Source organism: Mastomys coucha, unplaced genomic scaffold (assembly GCF_008632895.1).
Source record: "Mastomys coucha isolate ucsf_1 unplaced genomic scaffold, UCSF_Mcou_1 pScaffold16, whole genome shotgun sequence".
In the NCBI taxonomy this organism is placed as follows: domain Eukaryota; kingdom Metazoa; phylum Chordata; class Mammalia; order Rodentia; family Muridae; genus Mastomys; species Mastomys coucha.
This window is the reverse complement of record NW_022196898.1, coordinates 7,804,256-7,817,207: the sequence shown is the minus strand read 5'-3', so window position 1 is coordinate 7,817,207 and position 12,952 is coordinate 7,804,256. Positions and strand designations below refer to the sequence as shown.

The following is a 12,952-nucleotide window of genomic DNA, read 5'->3' as shown; positions in this document are numbered from 1 at the left end:
ATTTTACCTCCATAGTAGCTAAGCTGAGAGTTGACAGTTCTGCTGTGCCAAGGAATGAACTGTAGGCATAATTTTTGGATACAGATTTCCTGCTATGGTCAAAGCTATTTGACTTGAGTGATTGCTTCATTCTCAGCCCACAGAGAACAGGTTACATTCATTTAAGAAATGATGTGTGTATTAAGATGGTCTACCCATAAAGTCATTCATCAACTGTTTCAATGAACACTGGTTCTGTTTGGAGGGTGGCACAGACATTAGGTGAGGGTAAGAATCTTGTTCATTGGCTGTGATAATTTGGAAAAGCATTCATCTCAGAGAAAGAGTAACTTATAAAGTCCTCTTCTTCAAACTTGATACAAGAGCTACAAATGTCAAGCAAATCATTCAGTCTCACTCTTTGTTGTTCCCTTACAAGCCACCTCCCAAGTTAATTGTCTATGTTTCTTTTGGCTGTATAAATACTTTCTTTTCTCACCATTCCCAGGGAAAATAAATTGAAGAGATGTGTGTAGGGACTACTGCATGTATTAAATAGCCATTTCGTTGAAAGATTGTTATACCAGTTTTAGAGAGGTTACACCTTTTGTATTAATTAGTTATAGCTGCATAACAAATCACTCAGAAAATTTTCAATGGCTTAAAGTAAGTCTGAGGAGGCAAGAAATGATCTTGTAGTCTCAAAAAAAAAAAAAAGAGAGAGAGTCTGAAGATGAAGCAGACAAAAAGAATGTAGTTAGTATTGCTGGGGCACAGTAATTTAATTATAAAAGTATAATTTTATAAAGAATCTCCGATTCTCTCTTCTTGCCCATTTACATGGATTTCTTAACTTATAGCTTCTAAATTAAAGCATAAACTACTTTAAAATGATAGTAATGGATTGCAATTATGTCTTCAAGTTTTACTTTTTATTTACTTTAAATTGGTCATAATGCCTCTTAAAATCATTACTGTATTCTAAAACTCTGTAATATTGTATAATGAAAACTTCAAAGTTCTTGACTTTAAATTTCTTTTTTCTTCTTTCCTTCCTTCCTTCTTTCTTCCTTCCTTCTTTCTTTCTTTCTTCCTTCCTTCCTTCCTTCCTTTCTTTCTTTCTTTTTTCCTTTCTTTCTTTCTTTCTCTCTTCCTTGGTAGGTCTGGCTGTTCTGGAACTTGTTAGGTAGATCAGGTTGGCCTTGAATCCAGACATATGCCTACTTCTGTGTCCTGAGTGCTTGAATTAAAACCCTGTACTACCACATATGGCTAAATTTCTATGTATGAGCAAGTGTGTTATTGTGGCTCACCAAATAAAAGTACTGACCTATTCATTCATTTTTCCACCAGGAAATAAAAATGGATGAAATAAAGTAAATGCCATGACGTTGCCTTGCACTAGACACTGTATGGCGAAGTGCAGCAATACAGCGACAGATGGGTATGTACCCAGTACTGTAGAGAGCAAGAGGCCAGGTGATGTGGTGATCTATACCACTCATATCTCATCTTATAAATCCTGTGCTTGTTTTACTAGAGTCATATTACACTGTGTTCCTTGATTTTTCCTAACTCATATAACATAATCTTACCATCATAAAAATTTAAAAACTATTTTTAAGTAAATATGTTCTTGGACCTCCATGGGAATGTAGGACAGGAAAAGAATGTTTCATTTAGGTTATGATAGAAAAAAATGTATCCACATTTAAAGTATAATTTTATAAAGAAAATTACAAAATGTGTAACAGAAGCACGTGCTTTATAAAGCACATTGTGCTGAATAGTTTTATGTCAGCTTGACATGAGCTAGAGTCATCTGAGAGGAGGGAACCTCAATTAAGAAAATGCCTCCATAAGATCATAAGTCTGCAGGGTATTTTCTTAGTGATTGATGGAGAAGGGTCCAGCCCATCATGGGTGGGGCCATCCCTGGGCTAGTGGTCTTGGGTTTTATAAGAAATCAGACTGAGCAAGCCACAAGGAGCAAGCCAGTACACAGCACCCCTGCATGGCCTCTGTATCAGCTTCTGCCTTCAGGTTCTGCCCTGTTTGAGTTCCTGTCTTGAGTTGCTTTGATGATGAACAGTGATGAACCCTTTCCTTCTCAACTTGTTTTTTGGTCATAGTGTTTTATTGTAGCAGTAGAAACTCTGACTAAGACACACGTGCTCAATATGCTTAATAAATGTAAGTATCTGTGCTTCTTTCTTCTGATTAATCCCCCCTCTCTCTTTCAAACACACACACACACACACACACACACACACCACTTCCTATCCTATACAGAGTGGACTACATCTTACTTGAGTCTGAATTCAACTTATAGTTTTCTTTATTACTGGAACTTCCTTAATGTTGCAACATTTTCTCTGCCCAATCACAGGCCTGTCACTGCTTTAACGTGATTGTGGAGAGAAAATGCTGTAATACCTTTCCACTTTTTAGTTTATTTACTTATATGTCCCATATTCCCATTAATTAATTAGTTAATTAATTAATTAAAAATACTTGTTGGGTGTTACTTCTGAGCCAGTTACTGCTGGGCTTATAGACATAGACATGTTGTCATAGGGTTGAATTAGGGAGAATAGACAAACAAAGGAAATAGAGATAATAAAACCATTAAAAGAACCAGACAGGATAGGAAGAAAGTGAATGCAGATGGATGGAGAGTCTGTAAGAACTTGCTTCACCACATATTCAGGAACACTGAGGATGAGATCTGAGGGTGAGAAGGAACCCCTATCCCAAGGGATAAGGGAAAGTGTGCAGGGACACGCTGGTGGGAAAAGCCTTCCACCAGAGGCTAGAGGGTGAGGACCTAAGGCTTTAGAGAACTGGCAGATTTCTGATGCTATGCCATCTTTTCCAAGCATTCTGTCTGATTGGGTCTCCCCAGCACAGCCAGCACTAGCCTCCAAAGTAGCAATGAATCCCATGCGTATCACAACTCCATGTTCTAGGCCATCCATCCTAATGTGCTCAGCTCAATCGTCCCATTTTATTTTTTTTCTGGTCTCTAGTCTATTCTTGAAGAGTGAAGTTCTTTGCCTCATTAGAGCTTGAGGTTCAAAACCAAGTTAGAACATTCTTTTTGATACTGATTTTAAAACTTCATAAATCATCTCATTTAAGTCCATCTGGACAGACCTGGGTTCTTTCCGCTCATCACAAATGGAAAACCCATTTGACAGTGGGGAAGGCAGAATGAACATTCAGTAAGAAAAGGCCCAAGTTTAAGGTGTGTCTCCCCAAGTCATCTGTCCATAGTGATTTCTTACAGATAACATGGAATAGAGACAGCTCTTGGCAAGCACTAGAATTCAATTATTCTGTCTGGTGGTGCAGTTATGATTGCCCTAATATGTAATAAAACAAATGCCCAAGGCATTCATCTCAGGAGAGGGGCAGCCAAATGAATGCTAACATGTTGGTATAACACTTCCCTCTATACACAACTTACTGCTTTTTGTGGCATTAGATGTTACTGCTGTTAAGACTAAAATATTTTAAATGATATATACAAAATACCTACTTTGGTTTCAATAGTACACCTGTCCTGATCTCAATTCAGTCAAACAGCCACAAATATTTTATTTTGTGCAAACTAACTCTCTATTTAGTGCCATTTTAGTTTTGATGGGTACAGACTAATTAGTGTAGGAAATAGTGAAATCAGCATCTATTTTTTTTAATGAATTGAAATGAAAAATATTGGAGTAAAGCACCATTAGGAAGAATATCATTTTACAGAATTTTGAGTTTGATAATCTCCCCATGTGTGTATATATATGTGATGCATTTTTATGTGCTTTTTTCTGAAAATTCCAGTGTGAGAGGTGATTTAAATGTCCAAGGGAGCTGAATGTTGTTTGAAATGTTGAACTGCCTACTGCTTTACACAGATTAAATGTTGATGCCTACCAAAACGAGTGTGTTTTGGGAGTGCCTGGAAAAAAAAAACAGGGCTAATTTTTCACCTTTTTAAACATTTATCCTTTTCATTAATTCAAATATAAATTCATTTTTGTCTTCAGGACAAGAGTTAAGGACGCCTATAAACACCTGAAAAATAACACAATCAAAGACTTAAGCCAGTAAATATTGACAAAAAGAGAGAAAGAAAGAAAGATAGAGCAGAAAGTTAATAGAATCAGTAGTGAAGGTGATATCAATGAGTCAGTCTGAAGCTGACATGTCAGTGAGAAAGAAAAAGAGCCCCTCTAGGTCATATCAGATAGTTCTAACTAGAAATTAGTATCACAAGCAACCTGCCTAATACTCACAGCTCATTTTTTTTTCATGAGAGAATATTTTTATTAGATAAGGTTTTACTCAAACCACAAAACTTAAAATATTTCCCTTTCCTGATGAGTGAGTCCCTGTGTCTTCTTTACCAGGGAGCACCTCACTCCATGCGATGGTTAATCTCAACCATCCAATAGGGTTTAGAATATCCATGGAGATAAGCCGAAGGCATTTCTGTGAAAGATCATCTAGATTAGATTGAGTGGGGAAGACTCACCCAAACTGTGCTAATGCATTTTCACTGGCTGGGACTCCAAACTAAATTTTAAAAAAGGAGAAGTTAGTCTGAGCACAGGCACTCATTGCTCTCTGCTAACCAACTGGGAAAACAATGTGATGTTTGTCTCTTGTTCCTAAAACGACAACTTCCTTGCCCCAATGGGCAGGACACCTTGGAAATGTAAGCCAAAACCAAACTTTCCTTCTTCCCTAATGTTTCTTTTGTCAGGCGCCTGTCACAACAAAATAATGAATACAGAAAATTGGTACCAAGCAGTGGAACTGTTGTGGTCTGACGATGTAGTCTGAAAGCCTTTGGAACTGAACTGCTGGAGGACTATGAAAAAGTTTGGAACCTTGAGCTAGAAAACCCTTGACACTTGTAAGTAGAGCTCAATGACCCATGGTAGTGGGAGCTGGGAAGATGAGATTGCTGAAACATGGGCATAGAGGCCCAACTGATGGGATTTCAGAGGGGAACAAGAGCTCTACTAGGAACTAGGCTGTGGGACATTTATATGATGGCCTGAAAATGAACCTGTCTGTATTTTGCCTGGGTCCTGAGAGCATGGGTCAGGTTGAACTTGAAAGCAATGGGCTCATTTGTCTGGAAGAGGAAATGTCATGATAAGTGGCATTCAGGCTGTGTCATGGTTTCTACTTACTGCTCCTGTCTAGGGCTATAAAGGATGAGAGAATAAAAAGTACATAAGAAAGATGAAAAATGTGTGAAGTTTGACATGGAAAAGGCATTCAAACAAGTTCAAAGTTTCAGATGAGGAAAATGCATATGACAGAGCATCTGTGGTTGTTAAACAGGTTAGTGCTGTTAAAGAGAAATCTCAGCTGCTGTCCTGTGAAAATAGGAGAGGTGATCTGAGGTGAGACTCCACCCACCACAGGTTCCAATCTTCAAAAATGTGAATTCATTTGAAAAGATGGAGCATTAGCTGAATACTGCTAAGAGATTCTCTGATCCTGGAAAGCAACCTCATAGAGAAGTGTTTACCCTGGGCCAGAACACAGAGGCTGCTGTGACTATAGTTCAAAATTCTATATTGAGTTGGCAGCAGAACTTGCCAGTATCATCCATCTGGTACTGGTGTGAACCATGCAGGAATTAGAGGCTCATGGACTTGTACATCACAGTCCCAAAGATCTACTGAGGCCAGGAAATTTGTGGCAGAGTCTGAACACCTGCAAAAATGTCCTAAGCTTTACTTGCATGAAGCTGAAGGTGAAGCTTGAGTTGCAATGGATATTTTAAATGCCAGGGCTATGGGGAATGCACTAAGGAAAAGTATTGAAAAGGAGTATTGGCCCAAGAAAGAAATTATGTGTGCTGTAGGCTGCAGAGCTGAAGAGATAAGCTTTTCAAACCCTATGAAGTCTAGATGATTCCATCAGGATCTCCAGGTGCCAGACGTAGAACCACCAGGTTTAGTGGTTGTCCTGGCAGGTTTCTATATTGCTTTGATCCAATCATTCTTTGATTTGTCCCCATTCATCTCTTTTAATATGGGAATATTTACTCAGTGTCATTGTACATTATGGTGTATGCTGCTTTTGATTGAATATGAGCTCCCAGCAAAGAGATTATCTTGAGTCTCAAGTGAGACTTGAATTTTTTACCTTAAGGCAGGGACTTGTTAAAGTGTATGGGGACTTTTGAAGTTTTACTAAGAGCGTTTTGCATTATGAGATGGTATATTGGTTTGGTTTTGTTTGTTTGTTTTCCAACTTAATGCAAACTAAGGGCATCTGAGAAAAGAAATCCTCAATTGAGAAAATACCTCCACCAGATTAGTCTGTCGAAAAGCACATGGGGGCATTTTTTTGGTTGACGGTTGATGTGGTAGGGTCCAGTACCTCTGCTAGGCATGCAATTTCAGGTCGCATAAGAAACCAAACTGAGCAAGCCACGGGGAGAAAACCAGAAACCAACACTCTTCAGTGGCTTCTATGTCAGTTCTTACTCCAGGTTTCTGCATTGAGTACCTGGCCTGACTTCCTTTTATGCTGAATCACCACTCTAAGATGAAATAAGCTTCCTTCCTCCCAGGTTTCTATTGGTCGTGGTGTTGTATCACAGCAATAGAACAGTAGATAAATACTGATGGCCTATGGAGATGGGTTGGAAGGTTATGGCTTAAAAGTTATTTGTCTGGTGTCAAGTAGACAAAAGGTGGAGTTATTATGATTGATTTAAATTGTTAACTTAATAGAGTTTAGAATCATCATGAAAGCAAATTTCTGGGCATGTCTAGATTAGCTTAATTGAGATGGGAAGACTCATTTTAAATCTGAGTAGTGTTATTGTGTGGGCTTGAGTCCTAAACTGAGTAAAATGAAGTGATCTATTACAAGCATTCATTATTTGCTGCCTTCTGGATTAGATGTGACCGATGTCTCCTGTTGCTGTTGCAAAACTTCCCCGGGCATGATGGACTGTATCCCCTGGAAGTGTAAGCCAAAATAAACCCTTCCTTCTTAAATCGCCTTTGTATCTTTTTATTCTGTCCATTTCATGGACGATGCCTACAGGGATATCCAGTAATAAAGTAGTTCAAATTTTGAATAACATTCAGAGTAGAGTGAGCCACACTTTCTTAGATATTTCTCAATGTTTTCCACCCAAACTGCATAGCAGGTTCTTCCTGACAAACTCTAATAACGAACTATGGTTCCCTATAATGTATATTCCTCCTTATAGCAAACAGGGAAGAAACACAAACCTGAATATATATAGTTGTTTCAGGAGGTCTCTTCTTGATAAACATTGGTAATAGCAAAGCCAGAAGCCCCATGGTGTCACATTTTCCACTGAATAATAAAAGATGTCATAAAACACATGTATCAATCTTAAATGAGTGAGTGTGTATGTTTACTTTGTAGTGTGTGTGTCAGAGTCCAGGAATTGAGAAGACTAACTTTGTTATGTCTTAGACAACAAATTTAAACTCAGTGACAACTGAGAGTGCCTAGAGTACTTTTGGGTGTGACTATGTATTAATTTGTGTTGCTTTAGAGTCTCATTGGTGTCTATATGGGGCTTTGGTTCTAGGCTTCTGCAGAGAAAATGAAAATCCAAAAATGCTCAATTCTTCTCTATAAAATGATACAGATTTTCATGTAACCTGCACATATTCTTCTTTAGACTTTAAAACACCTTTAGATTACTTATGTATGGTATTTAATAAAGTATAAATGACATGTAAAAAGCTGTAATACCAGATTGTCTCAGAGAATGGCAAGAGAAAGCCTATGTATATCCACTATACTTTTCTGTTTTGTGGTTGGTTGAATCTACAAATGCAGAATGTGGATACTAAAGTTTGACTATACTTATCTTTTGAAGATAATTACCTACATAGATATGAACCAAATTACTTGATATATGCTATTTGCTTAAAAATCTTTTTTTTCCTTATCCTGTTATCAGACTATTTATGAGTGATTTATTTTTTGGTATTTTACTTACACGTAAATTTCTCCTTTCCCAGTTTCCCCTCTAAAAAACAAACATACAAAAACAACAAGAACAAACCCCTGTTGCCTCCCCCCTCCCCATGCCTGCAACCCCACCCCCTCCCACTTATTGGCCCTGGCATTCCCCTACACTGGGGCACAGAACCTTCACAGGGCCGAAGTCCTCTCCTCCTATTGAACATCAAATTTGCAATCCTCTACTATACACATGCTGCCAGAACAATCAGACCCACCATGTGCAGTCCTTGGTTGGTGGTTGAGACCTTGGGAGCTCTGAGGGTACTAGTTAGCTCATATTGTTCATCCTAAGGAGCTACAAACCCCTCAGCTCCATAGGTCCTTTCTCTAACTCCTTCATTGGGGACCATGTACTCAGTTCAATGGATGGCGGTGAGCCTCTACATCTGTATTAGTCAGGTACTGTCAGAGCCTCTCAGGAGATAGCTATATATAGACTGGCTTGTCCTTCCTTCAGTCTCTGCTCCATAGTTAATCTCTGCAACTCCTTCCATGGGTATTTGGTTCCCCCTTTTAAGAAGGAATGAAATGTCCACCTTTTAGTCTTCCTAATTCTTGAGTTTCTTGTGGTTTGTGGGTTGTTCTTCCTGTATTCCAAACTTCTGGGCTAATAACCACTTATCAGAGAGTGCATACCATGTGTGTTCTTTTGTGATTGGGTTACCTCACTCAGGATGATATTCTCCAGATCCATCGATTTCCCTAAGAATTTCATAAATTCATTGTTTTTAATAGATGAGTAGTACTCCATTGTGTAGATGTACCACAATTTCTGTATGCACTCCTCTGTGAGGGACATCTGGGTTGTTTCCAGTTTCTGGCTATTATAAATAAGGCTGCTATGAACATGGTGGAGCATGTGTCCTTATTACATGTTGGAGCATCTTTTGGGTATATGCCCAGGAGTGGTATAGCTGGGTCCTCCGGTAGAACTATGTCCAATTTCCAGAGGAACTGCCAAACTGATTTCCAGAGTGGTTGTACCAGTTTGCAATCCCACCAGCAATGAAGTAATGTTCTCTTTCTCCACAACCTCTCCAGGTTCTGCTGTCCCCTGAGTCTTTTATCCTATTCAATCTGACTGTGAAAAGGGAAATGGGTTGGTGTATGGGTATAACATTACTTGTCACAAACTGATAATAACTGAAGCTAAGTGGTGTGTATATCTAGGAGGCCCAAGTCCAGTTTCTAGTATCCACATCAAGTGGCTCACAATCATCTGTAACTTCAATTCTAGGAGATTTGATGCCTTGGCCATTTACAGGCACCTGCACTCATGTACACATACCCATATGCAAACACACACCTATACAAAATTAGGAATAATACAAATACAAATAATTATGAAGACAGGCAGTGGTAGTGCATGCCTTTAATCCCAGCATCCAGGAGGCAGAAGCAGGTGGATTTCTGTGAATTCAAAGCCAGCCTGGTCTACAGAGTAATTTCTAGGATAGCCAGGGCTACACAGAGAAACTCTGACAGGAAAAACCAAAAATAAATAAATAAGTACAAATAAATCTTCAATAAAAGGAAATATTCTCAGAATCCAATTACTTATTTGTGTGTCTAGTTCTGGGGAACACTAAATCTAAATCAGGCTGTATGTAAATATGTTGAAAACCAAGATGTTAAAATTTAGAAAATTCCAGGGTTTGGGATTTAGTGAAGACTTCGTTCAGAGTGTGGGTATGGAAGTAAAATTTGCTGAGCAAATTTTCAGGAGCTATTACAGGTGGGGTGAGGACAATTCAGGGAGATTTTTAGCTAAGTGGATACTGCATCTGAAATATCCACTTGAACCAGATATTAGTCAGCTGTAAAGGAATTTGAGATGCAGTTGTCCTGGAATGATGTGTGGGAGTTGAAAGCTGGAAATATTCCTTCAGCTGACCCTGGTGTGGCTGAGGTCATGTCTGTTGCTATGGAGCACACACTTAAAGCGAATCATTTCATACTGCTTGAGTCACAGAGTCAAACAATTATCTTAATTCGGGCATTAAAGTTTCTAAGTTCTGATCCTTGAAAACTAAACAAATGCTTGTGAAGATAAAATTCTCAGCATTAAATTATTCTGGTGAGAAGGAACCATCCATCCATTCAAATAATATTTTGCAGCAGATCTAGTATGTTTGAGGTAACACACACGCTTAGGATAAATGACAAGGTAGAATTTTGCCCAAGAAACTAGAAACTGATATAATCTCATAAATGTCAAATCACAAACTGAGGTGCACTTTAAAAGAGAGCAAAGATCTATTAAAGTACGAGGCTTATATTAGTTGGAAGACTTATCTGAGCAAGCGGCATTCATTCAAAGCCATGACTATTGGATTGGAAACCAAGGAAAGAAAGCATTGAAAGAGAATGAAAACAGTCAGTCATCCGATTGGCCCAAGGCCTTGATTTAGTACAGCATGCGAAATTGCTTTCATGGAGGATGAAATCTGTAGGTCAAGTCCCAAGACAACAAAGCTGTCTTGGCTAAGAGGAAGACATTTCCATCTGATATAGATATTTGCCTTTCATGGAGCATTTCTAGAGGTAGGAAAAAGAAGCCCACCCCCAAGAAAGATGGGAAATTTGTCGCTACCAGTTCCCTTGCCATGTGCAAGGGAACATACATATCATTCCCTGTGAAGAAGCAGAGTCTCTCCCAGCTCCCCTTAAGCCCGAGATGGTCTGTGGCTTGGTTGACTGTCAACATATGGCAGAAAAGACCCTGGATGATTCTCAAGCTCTGTCTCTATGATCACTGACTTCTTATCTGCTACATTGGGGCAGGAGCTCACCAATGAGAGAAGCCTAGACTGCTGAAGACAAGTGGCATGTGGGGAGAGCTGAAGCACTGGGAAAGTGAGAGAGGAAAGTGCCATAGGCGCATCTTCAGGCACTTCAACTGCCATCTGATTGTCTTACATGAGAACCATCCCTTCAGCCCCAGTTAACATACCAGATCCCAAGAGTAAATCATGCACTGTTGTTCTAAGACACCATCCATTGTAGATTTGGCCTAAAGCTTGCATTATGTTATTTGGGTTCCCAAAATTGCATGGGAATCCACATTTAAGATGCTGAAGGTCCCTGCCCCAGGTTAGTGTTGATTGGTAAAGTTGCCAGTGGCTAATGGCTGGGCAAGGAGAGAGGAGATAGGATTTGTGGGCAAGGGAACCAAGAGGAGTTATAATTGCCATGCTAGGAAAGGAATACGATGCAGGCTTGAGAGCTGCAGAAGACAGAGTACTAATCATGAAAGAGCTGGGGAAGAGCCTGCTTCCCCAGCCTTCTTGGCCCTGCTTCCTGGCCCTGGCATTCCCCTTATACTGGAACATAGAGCCTTCACAGGACCAAGGGCCTCTCCTCCCATTGATGACCGACAAGGCCATCCTTTGCTGCATATGCAGCTGGAGCCATGAGTCCTACCATGTGTACTCTTTGGTCAGTGGTTTAGTCCCTGGGAGCTCTGAGGGTACTAGTTAGTTCATATTGTTGTTTATCCTAAGGCGCTGCAAACCCTTCAGCTCCTTGGGTCCTTTCTCTAGCTCCTTCGTTGGGGACCCTGTGCTCAGTCCAATGGATGGCTGTGAGCCTCTACTTCTGTATTAGTTGGACACTGTCAGAGCCTCATTCAGGACATTGGAGTAGGTAGCAAGGAACTGGTGCCACCACCACTGAGGAAATTAAAGCAGATTAATTGTCTACTTCAATAACCAGGTTTGAGGATTGATTTAAGTTGTGCAGGGGAAATGTTAGTGATCCCCCAAAACACAGACAGGAGCTCATCTGATGCAACTCACAGCAGGGTCTTTATTCTGCTTGAACTAGCTCTGCCCCAGCCCTCAACCCCTGCCCCCACCATCAGGCAGGATGATTTTAGTGGTAGGGGAGCCCCAAATGTCTATCAGGCAAGGCTTTATAGTAAGCAGCAAGCAGGGAGTGCATGTACAATCATCTAATTGGAAAGCTACTGTGGCCTTTAACCTAACTGGCTGATGCTGGGAGTCAATATCATAAACTTAATTTCTGCTCCCCTCTGCACTGGCTGTTGTTAGGTAGGAGGTGGGCTTTTAACCTCAGGTACAGGTTTGTTGGGGGAATAACCTGGAGATACTGGTCTTGTTGAGCATATAACCTGGAAACTCTGGTCTTGTTGGGGATTAGCCTAGAGACTGGAGCTAGGCTCAGGTTTTATTGGTGGACAACTTGGAAACTCATGCTAGGTACCAGTCTGTTAGTTTACTTAAGTTCAAATTTAGGTCAGGTTCTCTAAAATGGAGTCTGAATTTAAAAGATTTGGCATCTCAAGTAATGGAATCATTAACTCCAGGACCTATCAGGTATGGTGTTTGTTTCCTCCCCTACAAATGCTTGTTAAGCTGCACTGGAGCTAAACTGACCTTTGCAGAACATACGGATCTGTTCTAATTTTATTGTGATGTTAGATGTGTGTAACATGATAGTTGGCAAAAGAAGACTAATAACTATCAAGTTTTCACTATGAGCTAAGGACTGTGCCATGCAACTGGATGTGCACCATTTTGTCTGATTTCCCAAACAAGCATTCAGAGAAGTGGTATCCCCCTTTTAGAGGCAAGAAAATTGAGGTCACAAATTCACTGAGGAATGGAGTCTATCTTAGGGATGCTTGACTCCAACACCAAATATCTTGATTAAATACCACATAAGTCTTCTGGAAAGCTACTAAAAAGTTCCCATGATGTTACAGGAGATTCTTTTTGTCAATATACACCATATTTAACATTCTAATGTTTTATAATTATGAATAGGTACTAGTTATTTGTTACTGCATAACAAGTTACTACAAGAACCTAGTGATATTAAACAATAAACATGCACTACTCTCCCGCTGTCTGAGAGTCAGGACCTCGGGCACAGCTTAGGAGGGTGGTGTTTTTTTTTTTTTTTTTTTTTT

General features: G+C 39.7%; 1 protein-coding gene across 2 annotated transcripts in view; it reads right to left on the bottom strand.

Annotated features, from left to right (window-relative positions):
• Positions 1-12,952, bottom strand: part of Tm4sf4 (transmembrane 4 L six family member 4) — a 63,591-nt gene that overhangs the window by 38,423 nt on the left and 12,216 nt on the right. Inside the window, exon 2 of one of the 2 annotated variants that reach the window (XM_031373889.1) lies at positions 7,248-7,335. The exons of the other annotated variant lie outside the window; for it this stretch is intronic. The gene's annotated coding sequence lies outside the window, so the exon portion shown is untranslated. The remainder of the gene's footprint in view (positions 1-7,247; positions 7,336-12,952) is intronic. 2 annotated transcript variants of the gene reach the window in all.